General features: G+C 40.2%; 1 long non-coding RNA gene and 1 pseudogene across 1 annotated transcript; both read right to left on the reverse strand.

Annotated features, from left to right (window-relative positions):
• Window positions 1-1,225: 1,225 nt before the first annotated feature.
• Window positions 1,226-17,363, reverse strand: LOC120550576. The gene is made up of 3 exons (XR_005637754.1): window positions 17,008-17,363; window positions 2,437-2,561; window positions 1,226-1,873 (listed from the first exon to the last, which is right to left on the reverse strand). It is a non-coding gene; the product is annotated as an uncharacterized LOC120550576 (long non-coding RNA).
• A 2,759-nt stretch (window positions 17,364-20,122) lies between these two features.
• On the reverse strand, window positions 20,123-27,282 carry LOC120551592 (annotated as a pseudogene).
• Window positions 27,283-27,915: the final 633 nt, after the last annotated feature.

Here is a 27,915-nt window from a genome sequence, read left to right on the forward strand (position 1 = left end):
TCTAAATCGCCTGTTAGAAGACAATAGTTGGGGGCGCCCGGGTGGCTCAGTTGATAGAGCGCACACCCACGTGGTTGCAGAGTTGAATGGTTTTTAAATAATGTTTTAATTGGAATGTGAAGCTTCTGATGGAACTACAGGTCTTTATGTTGTCTGGAATATTCTATTGAGTGATGGCTTTAATTGAAAAAGCTGACTGTCCAAAGGTTGTATAATGGAAGGGTACAGTACAGTTATGTATGGAGGCTGTTCTGGTGAATCTTACAGAGCTAACAGAAGTGGAGGATTTATGATTTCCTACTTTACATACATGGAAACAATTATCCCTCTTATATCTTAACAGCTGCTGATTGGTCAAACAGACACAGATCAGTGTCTCAGTTGTGTGTGTTTTTTAAAGTGACATTACCTGACTTAGACATTATTAAATCTGACACTATGAGCCAACTACTGGTTACCGATGTATCCATTGCCATTTTGGATTAGTTAATCCAAACTACAGTTAATCTTTCTTGCAATGAGTGAATAAATATGTCAATTTGTGACTTGTTATTTCTGCTAGTCGAGTTTTAAGCTTACTCTTAAATGGTGAGAAGGCGTCTGCCTCCCTAGCAAAACTGGAAACTGGTTCCACATGAGCACTACGAGGTACTCTAGTGAACAGCAGTGTTTTTCTAGAGCAGGGGTCTTCAACGTTTTATAAGCCAAAGACCCTTTAACTGATAGAGAGATATTAGGGGCCACCTACTACATATATTGTTTAAAATGAAGCTACATATTAAACTGGGTATACAATAATGTGTGGGCGGCCTTCAGCTTAGGCCTTTAGTGCATTGGTCGGTCTCGCTGTGTTTCTGACTGGGCATGTGTGTATAAAGTGCTGATCTCAGAGGCCATGCATAATCCAATACATGGCAATTAGCCCATCTTAATGTGTGCTTCAAGTTCAATTATCAACCTTGGGTTACATTGACTCAGACCATCTCCATTCTTGCAGGCTCATGTAATGCATTACATCATTAAATAACATAAGGTACATTGCGGAGTGGCAGAAAAATCAAAACACTTCACATGTTCAGAGTTGACCAAGATCACCTCAAGAATGGTAGGAAACTACATACTGACACTATACACATATTATAATTTGTATTATATATATATATATATATATATATACATATATATAATATAATATATATAATTTGTCTTAACGTGGATGCAAAGTTTGAAATGCAGCTAGGAAATACGAGAAATGATTAAAGGATGAATTAAACAGATCAACGAATCATTACAACACTTAACACTCCAGACTGATTTATAAAAGAGAAACTGAGTCTGTTGTGTGCAAAAGAAGGGACTCTAAATCACCTGTTAGAATTTAAAACATGCATGGAATCAGAAGAGACGCTGTTAGCGAGCCTGAGCATGCTCTTATTGAGGGTTGTATGAAAGGAGTTGCTTCTCTGAAAAGAATACTTGGATAGATTCCAGTTTTACTTGGTAGCTGCTGAGACATGTCTTGCACCTATATGATCTAAACTCAGATGGGCACCAATGAGTTCATGCACATTAATATTCCCCTATTATTCCTAATATGACAATATTCCGAATTTGATACAGGTCATGTAAACAGCATATTCTGTTCGGATATCCCGAAAAAGGCCGGTTTCCGAATTAAGCATTTTCCTATTAAGACTTGTGTGTTATGCCAGTATTATTCAGGTTTTAGAAGCATACTTTGGACATGAATACAGCACATTGGTGATATGCGTCTCAATCTACAATGGGGACCAATATGGGGATATGCAGGTATTATTCAGCCGCATCCCACCGACCTTATTAGCCAGGAGCCACATGTGGTTGATCAGACCATCTGAAAATGGATAGTAAGTATGATGTGCAGCTGTGAAATAGTGGTACGCTATGTTGAATGATTAAATGATGAATACAACTAATAAATGAACCATTAGAACACTTAAGGCATACTATGCAACATTTCCAGCTTCGGTCCCCCTGCAGGTTGTCTCATTGGAACTAAAGCTCGCAAGCTGCTGGGACATGTCTTGCACCTATATGATCTAACAGTCACAGAAAAGAAATTCAGATGGGCACTAATGAGTTCATGCACACTAATATTCCACTATTATTTCTAATATGACAATATTCTGAATTTGATAAAGGTCAAGCAAAAAGCATATTCTGTTTGGATATCCCGAAAACGCTGGTTCCGGCATTTTCCTATTAAGACATGTTGGGTATTCCAGTATTATTCAGGTTTTAGAAGCATTCTTTGGACATGTATACAGCACATTGGGGATATGGGTCTCAATCTACAAGGGGGACCGAAGCTGGAATAGTTGCATAGTATGCCTTTAAGGGGTGCAAGTGGTGTTACATTATGTGCTGTTTAAAAGTGGATGAGTTGTGATTTCTTACTTGACATAGAAGGAAAATGATCCGCTTTAATGAAATCCATGCTGTTAGCTTCTTATGATCCTGAAGCTGCAGTGGTTACTCTTTCAATGGGTTAGCAGTGTCTTTCCACAGAAAGTGAGACACACCTAGAGGGAAATATAACTATAAATATTATTGATACGATGAAACTTTCTAATCAATTTACACTGAAACTAATGTTACCTTCCCAAGCAGCTCCTCTCTAAAAAGAAAAGGACACACAAAGTAAGGATATAGTTGCATAAATTGTTCAAAAGATTAAAACACATCAACAGCTCAGAAACAGGTTTCATGATATCCTCGGATCCAGATCTTAACTGGCAGCACACTGATTTTGGTTCAGCAACAGGATAGACTGATGTATATAAAAGAGTTCTTGAGCCTGTTATGACCAAACGAAGGGAGTCTAAAACACCTGTTAGAAGACCAAAGTTGGTATTCATAATTTAAAACATGCGTGGTGTGAGAAGAGACGTTGTTAGCGAGCCTGAGCATGCTCTTATTGAGGGTTGTATGAAAGGAGTTGCTCTCGTGGAATGAATACTTTGATAGATTCCAGTTTTACTTGGTAGCTGCTGGGACATGTCTTGCACCTATATAATCTAACAGTCACAGAAAGAAATTCAGATGGGCACTAATGAGTTCATGCACACTAATATTCCCCTATTATTTCTAATATGACAATATTCTGAATTTGATACATGTCAAGCAAAAAGCATATTCTGTTTGGATATCCCGAAAAGGCTGGTTCCGAATTAAGCATTTTCCTATTAAGACATGTGGGATATTCCGGTATTATTCAGGTTTAGTTATATTTCCCACTAGGTGTGTCTCACTTTCTGTGGAAAGACACTGCTAACCCATTGAAAGAGTAACCACTGCAGCTTCAGGATCATAAGAAGCTAACAGCATGGATTTCATTAAAGCGGATAATTTTCCTTCTATGTCAAGTAAGAAATCACAACTCATCCACTTTTAAACAGCACATAATGGCCCTCATTTATGAAACATGCGTATGACCTAAAACAGGCGTAGGACAGGCGCACGCCGATTCCTACGCCGATTCCTACGCCGATTCTGGCTCTTTTAGAAGACCTCTACGCGCCGGTATAACAGTGCACACGTACACGCACGTGCCACAGTGGAGCGCTCCATCGGACTGATTAAGGGCAGATGGCTCTGTCTTGCATCACAGCGGATGGGGGGGGGGACCCTACTATACACGGCAGAAAAAGTATGCAACATTGTTTTAGCCTGTGGGGTTCTGCACAACATCACGCAGGAAAGCAGGATGCCATAAATGTAGTGATGGAGTCAGATGAGCTGATGCCCAGAGAGCAGAGTCCAGCACAGCCCCAACTGGGGGCTATACCAAGGAGACAGGGTATTATTCCTCGCTTTTAAAAGGTATAGTGTTATGTTTGGCAATGATACTCAATACAGGAAACATGACGATGCACAACTGTTACGTCCCTAATCCGTCTAGGGGTCAGAGGACGTAAACAATATAAAATAATAACCCGGTAGAGAACAAAAGATATCCGGTAACGCTGCCAACAAGAACTTAAAGGATTTATTGTACAAACTAAACACAAAACGATCTTCAAAAAGAAGACGAATCAACCAAATAAAAGAGATCCAAAAGAGACCGCGACTGGCCCACTGGCTCTGGTATTCTGCAGACTTCTCTCTCTGTTCTCTGGCTTCCACAGCGCCTCCAACTGCCCAGCACCACACACTCTGTCTGGTGCCTTTAACACCTTTGGCTGGCTGATTAGCAGATCAGCTGCAGCTGCAGCACACACCTGAAGGGACACACACACACACACACACACACACACACACACACACACACACACACACACACACACACACACACACACACACACACACACACACACACACACACACACACACACACACACACACACACACACACACACACACACACACACACACACACACACACACACACACACACACACACACACACAGCAAAACAAGGCACGTAACAACAATTTTTAATAATTATTCTTCAGGTTTTCGTTCCTTTTTTAAGTGTCATTAATGGCCACAAGTGAACAACATATTTCTGCCATTGACCGAGTTTTTTCGGCTTGTTTTTCCAGCCCCTCTGCTGTCAGGAGACAGGGTCAGGGTGGAGGTCCAGCATGGGGGACGGAGGACACGCGCTCTCCCTCAGCTGTTACCTCATTCTGACTCATGAAAAAAACATGAGTAAAATAAAAGACACTGCATAACCTCTGCTACTGTGTGTTTATTTAAATAAAGGTACATCTACATGTAGGCCTAAGAGATTGCAATAGAAGCCTGTATTACTATTAGGACTATAGCACACATATGTCAAGGGTGTATAAATTACATAAACTTCAGCTGAGTCCGCAAAATCACACCACCAACATCGGCTTTTGTCTGAAGTTGAAAAGGTTACAAGACATACTGTATAACGCAGGAACTTCCCCCCAGAACTCAGAACCTTCTGAGGAACTCCTTGTGGTCCACCAGGGTCTTAATTAAGTTTTGGGGGCTTTATCTCACTCCCCATAAAGCCCCTGACCAGAGGGTAGTACTTTGTGAAAGTACAGCAACCGTCAGGGTTGTTTGCAGGGATGGTAGTTGCTGATTGGTCAAACAGACACAGATCAGTAATTTCAGTGTCTCAGTTGTGTGTGTTTTTTAAAGTGACATTACCTGCTTTAGACAATATTAAATCTGACACTATGAGCCAACTACTGGTTACCGATGTATCCATTGCCATTTTGGATTTACATGGACGCTGCGGTAACAGTTGCTAGGGGCAGTTAATCTTTCTTGCAATGAGTGAATAAATATGCCAATTTGTGACTTGTTATTTCTGTAAGTCGAGTTTTAAGCTTACTCTTAAATGTTGAGAAGGCGTCTGCCTCCCTAGCAAAACTGGAAACTGGTTCCACATGAGCACCACGAGTAACTCTGTCTTCTGGGACCAAAGTTCTCTAGTGAAGAGCAGTGTTTTTCTAGAGCAGGGGTCTTCAACGTTTTATAAGCCAAGGACCCTTTAACTGAGAGAGAGACAGCAGGGGCCGCCTACTACATATATTGTTTAAAATGAAGCTACATATACGTGTGGGCGGCCTTCAGCTTAGGCCTTTAGTGCATCGGTCGGTCTCGCTGTGTTTCTGACTGGGCATGTATGTATAAAGTGCTGATCTCAAAGGCCATGCATAGGAATCCATGGCATTTAGCCCATCTTAATGTGTGCTTCAAGTTGAATTATTATGTGTGCTACAAATTGAATATATATATATATATATATATATATATATATATATATATATTCAATTTTAGGACAGCTAATTTGTCTAAAAGTGGATGCAAAGTATGACATGCAGCTGGGAACTATGAGAAATGATTAAAGGATGAATTAAACAAATCAATGAACCATTAGAACACTTAACACTCCAGACTGATTTATAAAAGAGAACCTGAGTCTGTTGTGTGCTAAAGAAGGGACTCTAAATCACCTTTTAGAAGACAAAGGTTGGTATTCATCATTTAAAACATGCATGGAATCAGAAGAGACGCTGTTAGCGAGCCTGAGCATGCTCTTATTGAGGGTTGTATGAAAGGAGTTGCTCTCGTGGAATGAATACTTGGATAGATTCCAGTTTTACTTGGTAGCTGCTGGGACATGTCTTGCACCTATGATCTAACAGTCACAGAAAGAAATTCAGATGGGCTAATGAGTTCATGCACACTAATATTCCCCTATTATTCCTAATATGACAATATTCCAAATTTGATACAGGTCACGTAAACTGCATATTTACATGCCCTGTAGTCACTGTTCCATTATCTTTATTATGACTGTTATCGCCACTGTTCATCACACCCCCAACATGCCCCATCAGACACCACCTACCAAGAGTCTGGGTCTGCCGAGGTTTCTTCCTAAAAGGGAGTTTTTCCTCGCCAATAGCCACTGCTAATGCTTGGTCTTGAGGTAATTAGTGGAATTGTTGGGGCTTTGGAAATTAAAGTGTGGTCTAGACCTACTCTATCTGTAAAGTGTCTCGAGATAACTCTTGTTATGATTTGAGACTATAAATAAAATTGAATTGAAATTTTATATTCTGTTTGGATATAGCGAAAAGGGCCGGTTTCCGAATAAAGCATTTTCCTATTAAGACACTTGTGATATTCAAGGTATTATTCAGGTTTTAGAAGCATTCTTTGGACATGTATACAGCACATTGGGGATATGTAAAAAGCCGTAACAACAAATTATACAAGCAGATTCTTTCTTGGGTTTTAAATTATTAATAATACAAACGTGAATTCACAAAAACACTTAGGGGGTCATGAAAATATATTCAGATTAAGAAATTTCATGATCCACCTTATTTATTAAAAAGTATCGGTATCGTATTAAAATCCGCAATACTGGCCCTGTATTTACTTGGTATTGAATCAATACCAAAATATTGCAGTATGACACACCACTAGTTCACGGCCAGTTATGGGCAGTTTACAGCTTTGTGTTGTGGCTTTTGTATTTGTGTTGAAGCGTTTATATTTCTGTTGAACAGTCTCTAACACATTGAACGTGCACTGTACGCGGACTGCGGAATGTATCTTTTAACTGGCTACACACAGCGTAGGACTGTGAGAGTCACAGGCAAGACGGAGAGCTTTTGTTTTGAGATTGTTGTCGTTTCTTCAGTTTTTTGAGCCGGGGCAGCGCTGTGAAACGTCCATCTATCTCTCTCAAATTTTTACACTTGTAGAGTGAATGTCTGCGGAGCATACGCACCAATAAGGCGCTGCTCTCATGTCTGGTGTAGCCAGCTTCATTGATTATAGTGGAAGTGTAGTGTTGGAACATCCGCTCTGCATTTGTTACACATGTAATGTATCAGGCCGGTTATAGTCAGCTCAGTGTGTTGCTATGGTTGTTGTACTCAAACCACCTAGCTAACAGTTTGCAGGGCTACAGACCCAGTAGAGATGCATGCCCAGAAGAAAAGGAGACACACAGATACTTATAAACATTATCAAAGACTTGGATACCAACAGGTTTTTGGATGTGCGCAAACATCACAACACCAACATTTTCAAGAAACTGGTTGAAGGAATGAAAGTGGGACGCTGTGTTTACGTGGTCCAACAAGTCCGCCATCGGTGGGAAAACTTTGAAAAAATGATTCTATACTATTTTGCAAGGCTGCATGTAAACAGTAATTTTTATAGAATATTCACTTCCATTTGCCATGTAAACAGCCTACTCAGAATATGGTCTTTTTTAGAACAAGTGAAAAAACTGGAATATTATTTGCATGTAAACTTAGTCAGTGTATTTAACAGAAAGACATTTACTCAGCCCAGGATGTTTATTAATAATAATAATAATAATAATTGAAGTAGTCTACCTCACGTAAACCTACAATTACAGCTATTTTATTTTATATTTGACCTTTTATAAATCAATGGTGTCCTGGCTACCTTAAAGGTGCAGTGGTTACTGTTTAAATGGGTTAGCAGTATCTTTCCACAGATATTGAGACACACCTACTTTACTGGAAAATATAAGCCCTAGGCTATAGATGATTAAATGATCACACCATTTCTGCAGAACAAATATTTGAATAGATTCCAGTTGTATTGGTAGCTGCTGAAACACGTCTTGCACCTATGATATAACAGTCACACAAAACAAAATCAGGCAGTCATTGATGCATTTAACAGAAAGACCTTTACTCAGACCAGGGAGTTTAATAGTTTAGGTAGCTTTCATAACATAATCACAATAACTAGAACTTATTATAAAGCAATTTATAATATATTAATGGTTTGAATTAGAGATGCCCTTGATTGATCGACTGCCGATTATTATTAGTCAATATTTTCGTATAAACGCATGATCGGCTCCTCTTCAAAAAAAAGAAAGGTACACACAAAGTAAGACAAAAATTACACACATGGTACAAAAGATTAAAAGACATCAACAGGAAAGAAACATGTTTCATGGTATCCTCGGATCCAGATCTTATCTGGCAGCACTGAGTTTGGTTCAGCAACAGGATAGACTGATGTATAACAGAGTTCTTGAGCCTGGTGTGTCCAAACGAAGGGACTCTAAATCACCTGTTAGAAGACCAAAGTTGGGGTACCCGGGTGGCTCAGTTGGTAGAGCGCACACCCACATCTCACCCCCTCATGCTGCGTAGGATCCTTACTAAAAGTGTACGTACGCCCAAAAGCCAAAAATGGCGTACACCAAAAAAAATTCAGATTCATTAAACCGTGCGTACGCACATCTGTAAGCAATGTTCCCTTTATAAATCACAGATTACCCACAAGCGTGCGTACATGAATCAGCCTCTTATCCCGGCCTGTAAAACCCCATGTTTAACCATAAATAGTCAATGCAAAGCACCTTATGAATGCAGATCAGTAGGTTAATGGCCCTGGCAGTTTTTCTTTCGTTACGCCAAATCATGATGACTGGCTAAAAACTTCTCAGATGCTTGGAAATTGCTGAAAATTGAATTTTAATTTTGTGTAGCCCGTTTTCTTTGCTCGTCAGTGGTCATTGAAGAGAATTTGATAACTTCTAGTGGCGAGCCCATCAAGTGTCCAATGCTGGGAAGCGGGGCGATCAAGTACAGCATTACACAGTCAAAAAAACAAGACTGATCCGGAGAAACTCGAACACCTTCTGTAGAGCTGAGAGAAACCTAACTTAACGTGCATCTTTAGGTCACCCGGTCACTTCTTCTTTCAGGGAGACGACCTACTTTGATCAAAGGTTGTCAAAGAGTACATGAAATGCTGATGAGTTAAAACACAATGTAAGTCGGTGTGTTGTGCTTTTTGTGAAAGTACTTTGTGAGGAAGCTGATGGTTTAAAAAAATAATAAAGAACAAAAGTGAGTGGAGTCTGAGCTCTGAGTCGACATCGAGGAGGGTCAGAGTGAACAGCGTGAGTTGACTGGTGAGCATTGCTGCAGGGCTGAAACAACGCAAGATCCAAGCAAGACCCCCGATGCACACACACACACACAACTGAATTACACGGAAAACACACACACACACACACACACACACACACACACACACACACACACACACACACACACACACACACACACACACACACACACACACACACACACACACACACACACACAGAATTACACGGGGACACACACACAGACATCACATTGAGATAATGACACCACTGAAAAGAAAACCCTGACCTCACCTGTGCACCAACGCTGCACTCCCAGCAAATCATCTCTCAGCCAAAATATGTCCAAACACAGCAGTCACTCTGCTGCTATTCTTAAAGTAGAATTCCACTTATTACAAATTAGCTCTTTATAATAAACATACGTAGTTACACACGTGTGTGCATGTATGTATGTGTGCGCATTATATATATATATATATATATATATATATATATATATATATATATATATATATATATATATATATATATATATATATATATATATATATATATATGTGTGTGTGTGTGTGTGTGTGTGTGTGTACAGTATGTGTGTGTCACAGGTGTCAAACATTTTCACATTCATTCCTCAGGTAGAAGTAGAGACCTAAAAAAGTTCTATATTAACTTAGTGAAAGTTACAAGGTACTACTTATTTTGATTTTGTTTCAAGTGAATTTTAGAAAATTAGACAATGCATTATGTGAAAATAAATTGAAAAATAACTTGCTAAAACAGCTATTAAATGAAAAAAACGACTAATATGCAGTTCAAGATGCTTGATGCGGGCTGGTGAATACTTAGTCAGTCTGTCCATCCATCCATCTTCAGATAGTAAATCCATTCATGCTGTTTTCTTTTGGCACGGCTAACGGAACAAAGCCCATTCGATTTGTCAGTACTTTGTTCCCATCTACACACACACACACACACACACACACACACACACACACACACACACACACACACACACACACACACACACACACACACACACACACACACACACACACACACACACACACACACACACACACACACACACACACACACACACACACACACACACACACACACACACACACACACACACACACACACACACACACACACACACACACACACACACACACACACACACACACACACCAGGGTGGCCAAGCTCTGTTTTATCTGTCATATAAGCATTTTTAAGCTTTCTGAGGAAGCAGACGCTTTCTCCTGGGGCCTGTTTCACAAAAGCAGAATATATAAATCCAGGATAACTGATAAAGAGAGGCTTGACCTAGTCTAATCTCCAGCCTGGCCTTGGTGTGCTTCACCAAAGCCAGGCTGAGGAGGAGAGACTAGGTCAGACTGAGGAGGAGAGACTAGGTCAGGCTGAGGAGGAGAGACTAGGTCAGGCTGAGGAGGAGAGACTAGGTCAGACTGAGGAGGAGAGACTAGGTCAGGCTGAGGAGGAGAGACTAGGTCAGGCTGAGGAGGAGAGACTAGGTTGAGTCAGGCTGAGGAGGAGAGACTAGGTCAGGCTGAGGAGGAGAGACTAGGGTCAGACTGAGGAGGAGAGACCAGGTCAGGCTGAGGAGGAGAGACCAGGTCAGGCTGAGGAGGAGAGACTAGGTCAGGCTGAGGAGGAGAGACTAGGGTCAGGCTGAGGAGGAGAGACCAGGTCAGGCTGAGGAGGAGAGACCAGGTCAGGCTGAGGAGGAGAGACCAGGTCAGGCTGAGGAGGAGAGACTAGGTCAGGCTGAGGAGGAGAGACTAGGTCAGGCTGAGGAGGAGAGACTAGGTCAGACTGAGGAGGAGAGACTAGGTCAGGCTGAGGAGGAGAGACTAGGTCAGACTGAGGAGGAGAGACTAGGTCAGGCTGAGGAGGAGAGACTAGGTCAGGCTGAGGAGGAGAGACTAGGTCAGGCTGAGGAGGAGAGACTAGGTCAGGCTGAGGAGGAGAGACTAGGTCAGGCTGAGGAGGAGAGACTAGGTCAGGCTGAGGAGGAGAGACTAGGTCGAGTCAGGCTGAACTAATTCAGATAGATGCGCGTCCACGGCTTTCCTCAAAGACCGCGAGGTCGATCACAGATTTACTGATGCCAAAATGGAGAATACGCATTGTACATACTTTATACAGAGTGAGCAGCAGCTTCTTGTGGAAGTATGATGACGTGAAACACATTATTTGTATAAAAAGAAACACGGCCGCTGTAATGAAACAGTGAGAAAAAGCGAGGCAGACGATCACGGACCGACTGAATGTGTAAGCAGCTTAAACATATACATTAACTGACCTCTGCTCTGAATTATAGCCGTCATAATCATACCATTCAAGGATTAGGCTACTAATCATTTGCAAAAATTAACAGTTGCACCAAAGAACTTCTAATATACCAACAAGTGCCACTCCCTCGTTACTTCCGGCTTCTGAACTGTCTGCAGTTCCACCAGAGTTCCATATAGGGGGCGCTCACAGGCCAGTGCAGAATGAATGGGACTCTATGGAGCTATACCCCTCAAACCCCACTTTTCTCAGGATATCATTTTTTGTCTAGTAATTTGAATGTTGCATTCGAAAGGGGAGGCGAAGAAAATAAACACTGCTGGGTGTTAGATTTTTTTAAAGTAGCTTTTCTGTTCTAAAAAGCCTTTTAAAATGTCAATGACGTCATACACATATACGGCCAGAGATACTGCTTTACGGCAAGCGCTGAGTCGCTTCCTTTGTTCTCTCGAGGCATCGACAACACAGCTGACAGGTTAGGCTCTCCTTGTTACTCAACGTGCTAGAAAGAGGTTTGCTGATGTTTTAAAGACCACGCCGAAATATTCACTCTGATATTCAGGCTCTGCTTCGGATGCCGTCAAGCTGGAGCTCCGATCGTAATCACTCCTTCACTGACCAATCAGCATTCATTAGCAGAATGCTAGCGTGTTATGGGCTACAACGACTCAACCTGTAAGAAATCAAAAGGCCATAGGTACTCGTTCATTCAACTTTCGACCTATAACCCATGATGAACTTGCAAAATCTACAATCAAATCTGAGGTTTCTCAACGACAATCGGGCGAAAGAGACAAATTTAGCCGTCTAGCCTCATAGGGTCCCATTCATTCTGCACTGGACCGCGATCACCCCCAGTGGAACTCTGGTGGAACTGCAACCAAATCTGGTACAATGGGGCTGAATAGGGAGTGGAACGGCTTTCCGTAGAAAGGCTTTGGTTGCACTCTTTGCCTTAAAAGTAAGCAGAAGATAATATTACTTAGGAAATTTACTATGAAGATCAATTTTCTATAACGCTAGAATATGATGCTCTTTCACTCTTTCACTCTGTTTCTCCCTCTCTCTCATGGGCTAAAATATAAATTTCCTAAGTCATATTAACTTCCACTGCTCGCTTTTAATGCAACGTGTACAGCTGTTCGTTTTGCAAATGACAGTGACTCATTGAATGGTTTCAGTTAAGAGCAGTAGTTCATAAATATATATTTTTAGACTATCATTTAGTCTATTCGCCTTTTTTATTTTTTTTATAGAGGACGAGTTTCCTTCTCTCCATATGCCTTGCTCCATCATATATATGGGCATATAAAATGAATAAACTGAAGAAATTGGACTCTAAAATCTAGAATCTATAAAAGATTATTAAGTGATAAATTCCATGCACACTGTCAGGGCTAAATTAATCCAGGATAAAGGGGAAATCCTGGCTTAATCCCTTATATTGGTTTTGTGAAACAGGCCCCTGCTGCATGAGAGCTGTGTGTGTGTGTGTGTGTGTGTGTGTGTGTGTGTGTGTGTGTGTGTGTGTGTGTGTGTGTGTGTGTGTGTGTGTGTGTGTGTGTGTGTGTGTAAAACAACCTGTGTCTATACAGTATATATGAAAGGAATCTTAAAACAAAAAAACAACCTGAGGTACTCAGCCATTACTTTTGGTGCTTAGGTCTTCCTTTCTGCTTAACTACCACTCGCCTCACCTGAACTTTTTAAGACGATTTCCATCAAGTGTGTGTGTTTGAAACAAGTTGCTTCTGTGAAAAGAATACTTTAATAGATTCCAGTTTTACTTGGTAGCTGCTGGGACATGTCTAGCACCTCTGATCTAAGAGTCACAGAAAGAAATTCAGATGGGCACTAATGAGTTAATGCACACTAATATTCCACTATTATTCCTAATATGACAATATTCTGAATTTGATACAGGTCATGTAAACAACATATTCTGTTTGGATATCCCGAAAAAGGCCTAAATTAATCTAAATTAAGCATTTTCCTATTGAGATGTGGAATATGCCAGAATTATTTAGGTTTTAGAAGCATTCTTTGGACATGAATACAGCACATTGGGGTTATGCGTCTCAATCTGTGTTTTTGACGTAGTTTGGGACAGTTTACAGTAGTGGTGGGCGGAAAATGAAACAACGGCAATCTGTAGAATTTGAAAGAAGGCTGTAAGATACAGTGGTAACACAACAAAATATACATGCAAATAATTTAATGGGTTTTAATTTATTAATAATCCAAAGGTAAATTCACAAAAACACTTAAGGGTTAATGTATGTCAAGTAAGAAATCCACACACCCAAGTGCCTAACCTGTTTGTGGTTTCAGCAGAATCTGAAACACTGGAAACTAATCAAGTATTTGCTCCAGTTTCTGTTCCTTTTAAAACTGTAACCACTGCTGCTTTAAGGTCATTAGAAGCTAACACTGGATATGTTTTTAAGATGCATTTCAAGTAAGTAAGTAAATCACAAACACACACTAATCGTTTTTCCAACCTAACACAACCAGAGCGCTTTACACCACAGGAATGAATAACAGATTCTTACGTCTCAGACAAACACAAACTCTTTCGGAAAGTTTTAACGGAAAAAATGCAGAACCCCAGACAGCAGCACAGCATAATCTTGCCCATGCAAGATCAAGGGCCCGAATCAAGAGGGCATTTGGGCTTTTCAAGTCCCGTTTTCAGTGCCTTCAGCACCTAAGAGTCACCCCAGAGAGGGCCTGTGACATCATTGTTGCCCGCACAACATTGCCTGTCTCAGAAAGGAAAGGGCTCCCAGAGTAGCCTTGGACATGGACTGGGACTATGCAGCAATATCTCCAGACAATGTCAACAGCAGACTGGTCAGAGACCAATACGTTGCTAATTATTTTTTAATTCATCAATTATGTATGTTTCTTTTGGCTTTGGAAGCTGTTAGAATCTTTTCATTATCAGGAATAAACTGAGAACCACTGAAGTTATGATAAAGTTTGGTTTACTTGCAAGTAGAATCAGTTTACAGTAACTTCACACATAATAAAGCGTCGATGTCGTCAGTTTATAATCAGTCGAGGAGCCTGTCTTTTCTTTCCTCACCACACTTTGCTCCAGACAAAGACAAGACAGTAGCTCCTAGATACCAGATGGCAACCGCAACAGCAGTGTTTTGTCTTGTTATAATACAAACAGTTTTAATAATAATCAGGAGAAAAGTATGTATCACAATTTTTCTCTAACAGAAGCATACATTTAGTAGGCCTATATATCAAGGACAAGACACCACAATGTTTTTTGACCTTTTAATTTTTGTCTGATGAGCTCAGGAGAGAAAAAGAAGAAAAGATTAATAAACTGTTACTGTCATTCTTACAGTAAGCATTTAAATTATCCTTTACTTCTCTCTCCAGTTTCTTTATTTCCACATCCAGTTCCTGCATGGTTTTTCTTTTGATTTCCATATCAAGATCCATCTCCTGCATTTTGCGTTTCTTTAATTGAATTTTGATCTCTGCTAAATCTATTTGCTTCTGGAGGTGTGTGGTGTATAGGGATCTGACCGTTTGGGAACTAAATCTGATCGACCTCGTGGGTCTTTTGAGGAAAGCCGCGGATGTGCATCTAACCAAATGACTTCAGCCTGGCCTAACCTAGTCTCTCCTCCTCAGCCTAACCTAGTCTCTCCTCCTCAGCCTAACCTAGTCTCTCCTCCTCAGCCTAACCTAGTCTCTCCTCCTCAGCCTGACCTAGTCTCTCCTCCTCAGCCTGACCTAGTCTCAGCCTGACCTAGTCTCTCCTCCTCAGCCTGACCTAGTCTCTCCTCCTCAGCCTGACCTAGTCTCTCCTCCTCAGCCTGACCTAGTCTCTCCTCCTCAGCCTGACCTAGTCTCTCCTCCTCAGCCTGACCTAGTCTCTCCTCCTCAGCCTGACCTAGTCTCTCCTCCTCAGCCTGACCTAGTCTCAGCCTGACCTAGTCTCTCCTCTTCAGCCTGACCTAGTCTCTCCTCCTCAGCCTGACCTAGTCTCTCCTCCTCAGCCTGACCTAGTCTCTCCTCCTCAGCCTGACCTAGTCTCTCCTCCTCAGTCTGACCTAGTCTCTCCTCCTCAGCCTGGCTTGGCCTTTGTGAAACGCACCAAGCCAGGATGCACAGATTAGACTAGGTCAAGCCTCACTTTATCAGTTATCCTGCTTTTGTGGAACAGCCCCCAGGTGGAGCATGCGCCCATGTGTAGAGATGTATTCCTTCTATGTCAACGTGTTCGTCGGTTTTCAAAAGTTCATTCTCAATAAACCTTTGGGGGATTTGGTACAGGATTGGGGACCATTCAACATGCATGTTATTTAATATTGGCAAGCTTGTAACCAGTGTTTCACACTTTACCTAGTAAGAAAACACACACACACACACACACACACACACACACACACACACACACACACACACACACACACACACACACACACACACACACACACACACACACACACACACACACACACTAAAGTCCCAACAGTGACATCTACAGTCTGTAAATGTCCATTACACCTCATTATAAAGTGATAGAACAAACACACTTATGTTTAACAGAACAATCTCAAATCAAGCTCCACTTACTAACTTTTTACAGAGTTTCTATTCTTCGTCTGGGTATAGAGTTTACTCCGGTATATCAGTTGATATATAGTTATGGAGATGGTTATGAAGCTGTGGTAGGTTAAGGTTGAACTCTGACATGGTTTGACAAAACAATCCCAACTCACAGTCCCCTCACTAGCTTTATCTGTCGTTTAAATCAAACCACAGGGTCTTCAGCAGTCCTACAAATGATGCTTATATTAACTTAGGTCAGACATAACTTACAGTGCTGTGGAGTAAGGTATGTCTACACCACAGATACAAAAGATAGATAGATAGATAGATAGATAGATAGATAGATAGATAGATAGATAGATAGATAGATAGATCAGCAGTCAGCACAGAGACACAGCAGGGGGCGTCACACTTAACCAGCAGATCTGGGACTGAAATGTTTGACTTCTTTCAGAGATATGCATGACAGAGATGCGTAGTTTACAGTGAAACATGCATTAATAGGCTACGTTAATTACATAATCTGACACGTTATGCAAAAACAGCCCAATACAGCATCACAAAGCAGACATGAAAAAACACAAATGCATATTTACACAAAGAACAAGAGCCTGCTCAGTTTTGTGTAGACATGCAACTCGTCTGTTGATGACTTGCAACCCATCTGTGTTGTTGTACTCACCTGTCTCTACAGCATCCTGCAAGCCTTGCATTCAGCATCACCCTCCACGGTCTGATATGACCCGTCCACTCAGCCTCTACCGTTCCTTTGGACTCCAATTTTGAGTCAAGAATAAGCACTCATGACAGGGGTTGATTGTCAAAAACAGCAGAAAAGGCTAAAGATAGAAGGCCCTTCTGGTAGACCCACCATGAATCTTCATTCACCCGTTGGCCATGGAATTACTTCCTGTGTCTGTTTGTTTCCTCTCACTAAAGATGAATCCTTCATTTTAAAGCACTGTTGTACATTTTCATTGTTAAAGAGCAGCAAAACTCTGGGCCTGCACCCCCACTGACACAGTTATCAGTTCCACCTGTGCTTGTCCTCTTCATCTCTGTGTGAAGTTATGGCAGTTTAAACACTACTAGGCTTATGACTGCCCTCTTCAGGAAGTCCCTTTAAAGGCTCTGAACACCCCCACAGGTGTTTTCAGTCCACCTGGCTGATTGGACCTCTTCTCAGGACTGTGTGTTTAGACTCATTCATAGACATCTCTCTGGAATAGCTTGCCCCTCCCAATAAGAGAGTGTCCTACACTCAACACCTTTAAAACTCACTTAAAACAATGGCTCCTAGAAAACCACACATAGAAAATCAATCAGAATGGAAGAACGACATTACAAGAGATGAACGCTAGGAGAAAGACGTGAACTAGCTTGAGCCAGGGAGTGAAACAAGAGTAGCAAACAAATAGTGTTTTAAGCTCCCATATTTTATTTTCTGAAGTGTTTTATGTTACATTTTATCTACACAGGTAGACTGGGGTTATTTAATAAGTTTGACCCAAAGTTAGAAGTGTGAATGTTTGACTGCCTGAAGCCACGTCATACGCTGCAGGCAGACGGTAAAGATGGCGAGCCTCCCGTGAGAAGATCCACGATTGACAATCACATTGCATCCGTGTGGTTTCCCAGCGTGCTGTGCAAGGACACCAACTCATTCATCCAGGTTACGGTAGGACTGGTCTGCAACAATTCTTGATGTGAGTGGAGTTTGATGGACTTGGGATCTGGGTAAGAGCGGACTCACTGTAAACCGACAGCGCTTTTTCTTCTGCGTCACATCATGTGGAATTTGTATGGACTGCACGACTGCACTTGTTGAAAAGAGACTGATTAAGGTTTAACTGTGTGTTGAATATAATCCACCATAGCCTTTCATTCTGTTGAACTGTGAATGTTATATTTGATTTTACATTCCTTGTGTTATTTTCCATGTAGCCTATGTTGCGCTGAACTGGCAAATGGGTTTGATATTTCAAAAGCCTAGCTTCAGCAGCTCATTGGTGTAGCATGTTAATAGGACAATAACAAGAAATTCTAAAATAGCCCTAAATTGAAATAAGAATTAATGACTGAGATTGAAATTAGAATTTAAAGAGTTAACTCAAGATTATAAAAACTAAATAGCAAATTAAAGGGAAACTTTAATTGAACTTAAATTGAAAGTTATTCTGGAAACCAAATAGGTTGAGTCAAACTGAAAATAAGAAGAATAGTATTTCATTTATTTTTCATCCAAAGAAAAGGGTAAAACTTGAATGGATCGCATTTAAATGCAAATATTGTCTATGTTGTGTGAATTGTGTATGTAAACTATTATTTGGCACCATTTACTATTTTCGACTCCTTTTGATATAAACAAGCCGACATTCAAAATCACTTTTTTTGGTCTGGGTATTATTATTATTATTATTATTATTATTATTATTATCATTATTAAGCTACAAACTGCTCCTATGAACCTAGAGCCTGGTCCTAACTTATGTACTACTGGTAGGAAGTGCTACATGTGTTCTTATGATACTGTGAAGAAGGAAGGTATAAAGTCCTCTGAGGATTTATGTTCTAACATTGTAGAATTCTTCATATTAAAATATGATAATGTATCATGAACAATAAAGGTTATTATCTTTGGTACAGTCAACTTTTTCATCTAAAAGAAATAAAGTAGTACACAGTGGTGAAGTCAGGTCTCCACTTTATTGAATATTCTGCTCAAGAAGAGAGTAAACATATCCAACAGGTGTTACAGTGTCACAGGAATCTGACATTTCTTCAGCTCTGTAAACAGCAGCAGGGTTTGCAACTAAATGGTGTTAACAGTGACTCCCCCGTTTCTTTTATGATTTTTTTTGCATTGGGTTGAAAAAACAATTGTGTATCAATATTAGCTGTTTCTTTATGTATCAGCAAGTAGAATACAAAGTTACAATAGAAATAAGGATCTGGGATGTACCAATACATGTTTAAATTGTTAACCCTAACCCTTGTGGAGCACAGACTTAAAGACAGACAGTTTAAAAAGAAGGCTGTGCATCAAATCAATATAAACTGATTAACAGAAAAAAATCATTTCTATAAGCTCTATAATCAACAATAACATGGTTAACATCCATTAAAAAATGGTGTTAACAGTGACCCTCTCCTTTGAAACAGTAGGCTTTAATTAAACCCAAAGTTAAGTCTAAGGTACAGACTTATCAGGAAAACTAAATGATTCCTCTTATATTCTGAAAAGATAACTATTTAAAAAGAAAACTGCACGAAGAAGGAAATGAACAAAATGCTAAAATAAACAATAAGCACTTTAGGTAATTTATATCCCATCACCAACATGATAATTTCAACTAAACAAGTTAATCCTTTTTCTTTTACATCAGCTATGAGTTATGAGTTATATTTCAACATACTAATGTTGACAAAATCAATTGTGTATCAATATAAGCTCAGTATATTTAAGTATCAGGAAGTAGAATAAAAAGTTCAAATAAAAAGAATTATCTGTGACGTACCAAGCAATGAAAGTTTAAACTGATTGTGAAGCACTAACCAGTTTAAGAAGAAGGCTGTGCATCACATCAACATTAACTGATTAAAAGGAAAATACATTTCTTCAACTCTAAAAACATCCGCAAAGTGCTGAACATCTAACAAACTCTCTCCTCAATACAGTGGTCAATGATTGAACCCAAAGTCGAGGTTGAAGTACAGACATGTCCTTAACAAAAAAAACATGTATTCTGAGAAGAACAATCTAAAAAAAAAATACTTCAGAAAGAAGAAAAGGAACAAACTCCTTAAACAATGAGTTAACTATGAGTTATATTTAAACATACTAGTGTTGACAGAGCAATTGAGTATCCATATATGCTCTGTATCTTTAAGTATCAAGAAGTAAGCAATGAAAGTTTAAACTAATTATAAATTTGTGAAGTCCAAGCCAGTTTTACAATAAAGGCTGTGCATCAAATAGACATGAACTGCTAAATACACACACACACACTCACTTGATGATTGCATTTTCAATGTGTTTGGTCCCTCTGACATGGAATACATTGTATCGCTACTTACAGACTAAGAATCTGAGAAGTATTTGTTATTACTCCTATTCTAGTGGACACAGGTACGCATCGTTTTGTTCATAATAGACCATGAGTCCTGGGTAAACAGGCTCAGTGAATGTGGTGCGAAAGGTGTAGAGGTGCCTCAGTGTGTTAGAGGAGACTCTGTAGAAGGACAGAGTGCCAGCAGGCCAGTCCAGATACACCCCAACTCTGTTACAGCCATCAGAGGGGAAATATGTCCTCAGCACATCCTGATTATTTTTCAACGCTAAAAGTATGTGACCGGTTTCTCTTGTTTGACAGTTTTCGAAAGCCCACGATATGGCATTACGTCCAAACTGGCTCTCTAAATTGCCTGATTTTCTTTCAATTTCCCTGTATGCGACAGCAATATTAACATCACACTTATTGACGGAATTCTGACTCCACTTTACCTCCCAGTAATGTTTCCCAGATAAGCTCTCTTTGCACAACACCTGGTGTATTTGTGTAAACCTCTCTGGGTGATCAGGATATGACTGCCGTGCTCCATGTGTTGCCTTCTTGTTTCCCTCAGACAGAATGAGGTTGTCGTTAGCAGTGTTTGGGTCCAGGTTGAGATCACAGGCATCTGATGGAGAGACCAAAACAAAATGTGTTATCAGTTATTCTGATGGTCAAACAGGTTTCTGGAGGAGAGTTATTAGTACAGCATGTTTTTAAATCAAAAAGCATGGAAACAGACTTACACCAGATCAGATCTCTTCTGTCTGTGATGTTCTCCACAGGAGGGGAGGACAGGCTTTGAAAAATCTTCAGTGACCAGATTGCCGTTCTTGTAATGGTAGATGGTTGCTCCTGTGTGTGTTTCTTGTTAGCGATGGCTGCTATGACAAAACAGAATCCACTGTTGTTCTTCAGTGCTTTGGCAAAGTGATGGAAAGCTTTGGCTTTTTCTCTCATTTTGGTGACAACTTCAGCTGAGTAGTACCATGGATCTTCATTGGTACTTCCTAATTTAGGGAAGTCCAAGTAGTCGGCCATCACATCAAGGTCGTTATCACCCTTTTCCACTGGAAGTGAAAAACAAAGCACAGAGCATCTTCTACACCTGCAGCAAGAACCTGTCTGTCCAGCTCTGACTGATTTGGGGACGATCTTTATTCCCTCCATGGTATCTACACAGGATCTGATGACGTTGATTTCTCTCTCTTTACGATCCAGCCACTTGGTTAGTTTTTCCCTGACTGAATGGTGACTTGTCTCTGTCTTCAAAGAGTTGGTTCAGTGAGCTCTCATCTTCTTTCCCTTCACGGATGGAGGGAAGATTCTCCTTTAAGGCCTGCTGGAGTTTAGATGCATAACTACCACACAATTTTTGGAAAGTGATCAACTCTTCTCGAATCACAGGAAACTGCTCCACCACTTTCTCTTCCAGAGAATCGTTGCATCTCATTACTATTTCCCTTAATTTATCTAGACTATACTGCGCTTTCCCAACTACTCCATGGCTGATCTCTTTCTTCAGCTCAGCAGCTTCACAGTCAAGATTCTTCAGTGGCATCAGCCAGACCTTCACTGGAACAGCATTCTCTCCTTTTTCTCCCAGTAGCTTTGGGAGATGTTTGTAGGTCTTCATTGCATCTTCAAATGTTGCAGGGTTGCTATCAAGAATGAAGTCTCCGTTAGAATTTGCAGGAGAATTTCTGTGTCAGGGCTTTTTTCTTCATCAGTCAGCTTGAGCTTAGCTTCCCCCTCAATAGCAATTAGAGGAATCTTCTTCATCACAGCGTGCATGCTGCCCTGGATGTCCTGAACACTGCTGGCCTCTAATTTCTCACTGTCAAACACAAAAAGCATTTGCCCCATAAGTGATGCCGGTGACTACATGTGTTGCTGAGCTCTTCTTAATGACAGCCATCTGTTGGGGGTCCATGGTTAGTTGTTTAATCATTAACTGCTTGAAGTTGGTGGTAGCTTTGTACTGACACGTCACTCTGCTCTGATTGTGGAATTTCTTCTGATCATTCAGATACTTGGCAGATCCTCCAACCTCAATCAGTCCACCCAGGAAACTGGCCCTTGCAGAAGCTTCAACATCCAGCAGATTGCACTTGGATTCAGTGGAGTCAGAAGCAGAAATTTGAAATGCACTGGAGTGCTGAGGATTTTCTTTTATTTTGTCTTGTAGAGTTGTATCATCCCACAATGTCAAACCTATAGAAATTAGAAGAAAAAAAAATCAGTTATCAGGAAAATCATTTTTAAGGGTAGTTTCAGTTTCTTTTCAACATGGACCCTATTACCCCATGTATTTGTGTCCAACTGACTAATGTGGACAACAAATCTTTGAAATTAGTCCAGTATTGGGCGAGAACTCAGTAACTCCTCCCAAAATTTTGTCCACTAAAAGTGATGTTTTTTTCCACCGACAGGCTCAGATTGTTATTAAAAGTTTGTTGTGTGTGATGTTGTGTGTGTGTGTGTGTGTGTGTGTGTGTGTGTGTGTGTGTGTGTGTGTGTGTGTGTGTGTGTGTGTGTGTGTGTGTGTGTGTGTGTGTGTGTGTGTGTGTTTGTCTCTCTCAACTTAAAAGCAACTTCGCAGGGAGAGGAGACAAGATGATTAATGTTAGCGGCTAGGCGCCTTTGGTAGTTGTGTTTCTTTGTTCTACGAGCCTAGGTTAGCGTAGCTACCGTATCTGTGCGTGTGTGTGTGTGTGTGTGTGTGTTTGTGTGTGTGTGTGTGTGTGTGTGTGTGTGTGTGTGTGTGTGTGTGTGTGTGTGTTGTCAGTCCCGCTCTCATGCAAACAAAACACCTCGAACCAGAGAGCAAAGGACAGCAGAGAGAAAAAGCTGGAAGACTACACACACAATCAAGAACTACATCAAAACTATGTTTTCTCCTCTCCTGGTTTCTGCAGTACCAAAGTAACTGACCTTAAAAACATGTGTTTTTGACTTATTTAGAACTAATCCATATTTATGGTTGGGTTTCATAGGGCAACCTACGCCCAGGGCTGTTGTAAAACAGCTCCACTGACTATATTATGGGCTGAAGTTCTGCAGCAATAATTACAATTTAATGTTCAGAGAGTCCGCTTTTTGGCCAGAATATCAAAGTTTTTGGATGAAAAAACAAATCTAATTCTGGCAGGGGGCTTTAATTCAGCCTTATTTTGATAATGTGTGTGGCTCATGGTACAATGGTGTCACAGGGAACCTGAAACATAGGCTTCAGACGTCTCAAAACAAATTAATAAGGCTTATTTTAGACCTTCCCATAAGAACTCATCTGGAATCTTCCCAAATTGAAGAGGGTGGGAAGGTTGAAAGTTGAGGATCGATTGTCTCAGTTGCAGCTGGGTATGGTACATGAAAAATTGTTCATGGAGATGTTCCCAAATATTTTAGAAATTATTTTAAGAGAGTAAATGAAGTTCACAAGTACTCCACTAGGGGTAGCTCACAGCCTCTTTTTTCCTTCCTCTTCCCCAGGCCTCTTCGGCTCTCGGTTTCCCGCAAGTGGCCCCTCTCTTTCCCCGAGTGGCCCCTCTGCGTTTCCCCAGTGGCCCCTCTCTCTCCCAGTGGCCCCCTCTGTTTCCCGAGTGGCCCCTCTGTTTCCCCAGGCTCTCCAGGCCCTCTATGGTTCCCTGTGCCCCCAGGACTCTCTGTTCCCTGTACCCCAGTGACTCTCTGCCTCCCTTTGCCCTTCTTGGGCCCTTTCGGACTTGTTCTGTTTTTGTATTTTTGGGATTTTCTACCCGCCCTCCCTGGGTTGTTTTTGTTCGGTTTAGACGTCTGGAATCCGTCCCTTGGAGAGGGGGTACTGTTATGGTTTTGATGTTTTGCTTTGTATTTTGTTCCATTTCTGTTACCTGTTTGGTCATTTCTGTTGCCTGTATTATTGATTTCTGTATGTTTCCTGTGTTTGTATATTCAGTTTATTTCTGTTCCCTGTTGTGTTGACCTATCCTGTCCTGTGCATCGTGGTCTGTATATTTTGTTGTGTATTTTTCTGTTGTGCATTTCCCTGTTCTGCTTCCTGTTTTATTTTGATAGTCTGTTTTCTGTCTTATCATGTCTAGTCTTACTTCCTGTGTTTTCCCGCCTTCATTGATTGTCCTGCCCCGCCCTGATGTGTTTCACCTGCTATATCACCTGGCCCTCATTTGTTCATTACCTCTTGTATTTAACCTCTGTGTTCCCTCTGTCTCTTGTTGGATTGTTTTGTGTCCGTTGTGCCCGTGTCCTGTCGGTAGTGTTGGTATTCTGTTGCTTTGTTTGAGCCTGGAGCCTTGTTTTTCCTTGGTTGTTTTTTTTTTCTTGTTTTTCCCAGTCTCTGTACTGCCGCTTTTTGTAATAAATCCTCAGTTCGAACCTTCTCCTGCCTGCCTGCTCTCTTCGTTTGGGCCCACATTCCCTGCTCCCACACAACACTACTGGGTACAATCCTGACTTCCAGCCGGGGTTAATTGATGCTGGCTTTACACAATGGGGTAATAGTGGCATTAACACATTAAAAGATTTATTTACTGATAATATGTTACTGTCATCTCAACAAATGGTTGAGAAATATGGTATCCCCAGACAAGATTTCTTTAGATATTTACAGATTAGGCATTATATACTGCATTTTACAACCTTAATTGGTAATCTTGAAGTATCCCCTCTTGACAAATGCTTGTTTCAAACAGTTGGGAAAAGGTCTGTCAGCCTGTTCTATGTAGCTATGTGTGCTGAACCACCTCTAGCTTTGCAAGGGCTTAGAGATAAATGGTAGAGGGACCTTTCTGTTACTATCAGCGATAATGAGTGTGAAGATATATGGAGATAACTCAATTTTAGTTTGTAATCATGCCAAAGCAATACAATTTAAGATTACACAGAATGCATATATCTCCACACCGCAGACATTATTTCAACCCTACTCTTTCACCCATATGCCTTAAATGTAAAACAGAGGTTGGTACTTTATCTCATTGCCTTTGGTCTTGCCACAAACTACAGAGGTACTGGCTTAATAATTTATCAGAAATTGAAAAGATACTAGGCTTGAAGCTGCAGATTGACCCAGTGTCTCTCATTCAAGGCCTCCCACCCAGATATGTACTGTTGGCAAAAAAGGGATTGTACTGTATTCTCACATATGCTGCAAAGGGAAGAACATTTTACTGCAGTGGATTAGCAAAAATGAACCAATTGTTAAGGTTTGGCATAAAGTGCTGTTTGGGTTAGTACTAAAGATGTTCCAATACCGATACTGGTATCGGTACTGCCTAAAACGCTGGTATCGGTAAGTACTGGAGTTTATGCACCGATCCGATACACGTAATAATGCCCTAAAGAAAATCTATGTTAAAATAGTTTGTTATTTTTCCGTTATAACTGACTGTCAAACTGGATATTAAAAAAAGTTCTGTGGCATTCATTGTTTGTTCATGTTTGTTCATGTTTCACAAAGAGTTGAACCTGAGCCAGACTGACAACAAGGATAGAAATAATATCACATCCATACAGGGATAGTAGTATACAGTTGTTAAAACATAATAAAATATATGACACACTGGTATCGGATCAATTACTCTGTATCGGGCCGATCATAGTTCAGGTATCAAAATCTGTATCGGGAAGCAAAAAATGGTATCGGGCCATCTCTAGTTAGTACCACTGGATTATGACATGCATGTTACATTCAAAGTCAAATCAATTCTTCAAAGTTTGGGAGCCATATTTGAATTATTTGGAGCCTGATGTTTCTGCCATCTTGCTACAGGGATTCCCTGAATTATCTTGATAAGAGAGAGCGATTTCCCATTATTTGTATAACTTTTGGTTGTATGTATGTAACTAAGCCAGTGTTGTTTTTGGGTTTGTTTGTGGTGTGTTGGTATGGTGATTTGTTTTCTTCAATGTATTTCATGGTGGATTCTTGTTTTATTTGTTGTAAATTGTGAAAACTAATAAAAATATTGAATAACAAAATCTGATGTTAACATATAAATTAAACTCCCCGTTTACCCGGTGGTACAGCTGAAACCATTAGTCAATTTTTTAAGATTTTTGTTTGTATAAATCTTGATTTATTTTAATTTTTAATGTTAAGTATTATTTAATATTTATTTCAATTTCAATTTTCTTTCAATATTTTCCATATTTTTAATATTTTTTTTTGACATTTTATTACATTGTGTTATTTTTTTTTAAATATTTTAAATATTTTAGTAATAATGGGGAACAAAATGTTCTGATTCAAGGTTCACAAATGTATTCAGATGATTCAGAATCTGCCAAGTCATTGCTGATAATCCCATACCTAAACGATGACACAGCCTGCAGAGTTGTTGGTCTGACAGTCAGATATATTAAAAATATTTTTTAAAAAGAATGTAGACAGCACTTACCTGTGATTTGTTCATCTTTCCGAGCATCATAGAGCATTCCCAGGGTGAAAGGGTGACCCCGGGGCAGCAATGTTCATGTTATCTGAGGCCACTTCTCCAACCTGTTAGGAAAGTGAACACAGCCTTAAGTACTTATTGTACACTCTAAAGTAGTACGAGTCCTTTACACCAACAGGAAGACGACAAAGATAAGAGACAGACAGACTGATGTTCTATGGTGATTAGAAAAACCAGTATTTCCCTGTAGATTCTAGCCTGACACTGACAGTCTTACACAGTTCAGTAAAAGTCTAAATATATATCTGTTTTCACCCTCTGTCTCTGTGTGCCCAGTTTGTCCTCACCTGGAGAAGTTGTGTAGATCAGGTGAGTTGTGTGAGAGTCTTCTTGACTTCCAACCAGAGCTGCAGTGTGATGATCTGAGCTGTGAGAGTCCTTATATCCTGTCAGATACTCTCTTCTACTGACTCCTCCCATGAAACGCCTCAACATGCTGACATCAACCATTTCTTTATGTAACAGGCCTGTAGTCAGACTTTAATTTTGTTATAATTTAGCAATAGGGTTTGATTTAACGTCATCATTGGCAAGACAATGATGCAGCTAGTAAGCATCACTGAAGTGCCAATAATGTGACGTCAAATTGAACACTCCAGTATAATACTGTGATTGTACAACAATGGTTACCGACAAAATAAAAGACAAAACTGTATTCATTCATATTTTCAATGTGTTAATATTTTATTTTGTCTTTGCTATTACAATTTTGCATTCATATTAAGTAGTATTTTTTTTTTTTACAGAATTTGGTAGCCTCACCCCTGCATTAACTCTGACTCCCTGTTGAAGACTTTTGGCATAGACTATATATAATTATTAATATTACGATACACAACAACAGTTGCCAACAAAATAAAAGTTTAAATCAAAATGTATTCCAAATGTGGGGGAATTCTCTTAAAATATATTTTTTTAAATAATTAGTCAGCCAGTCAACTTAAGCTAACGTTAGATTTGTAGAGATTGTGGGATTTCCCAAACTGAATAATTAAACACCAAACTGGTTTGCGAGCTCTATCTTGTTACATAGTCAGCTGCAAATATCGCTCGACCCCAAAAAAATTCTAACAAAAAATTTTT

Source organism: Perca fluviatilis, chromosome 21 (genome assembly GCF_010015445.1).
Source record: "Perca fluviatilis chromosome 21, GENO_Pfluv_1.0, whole genome shotgun sequence".
Classification (NCBI taxonomy): domain Eukaryota; kingdom Metazoa; phylum Chordata; class Actinopteri; order Perciformes; family Percidae; genus Perca; species Perca fluviatilis.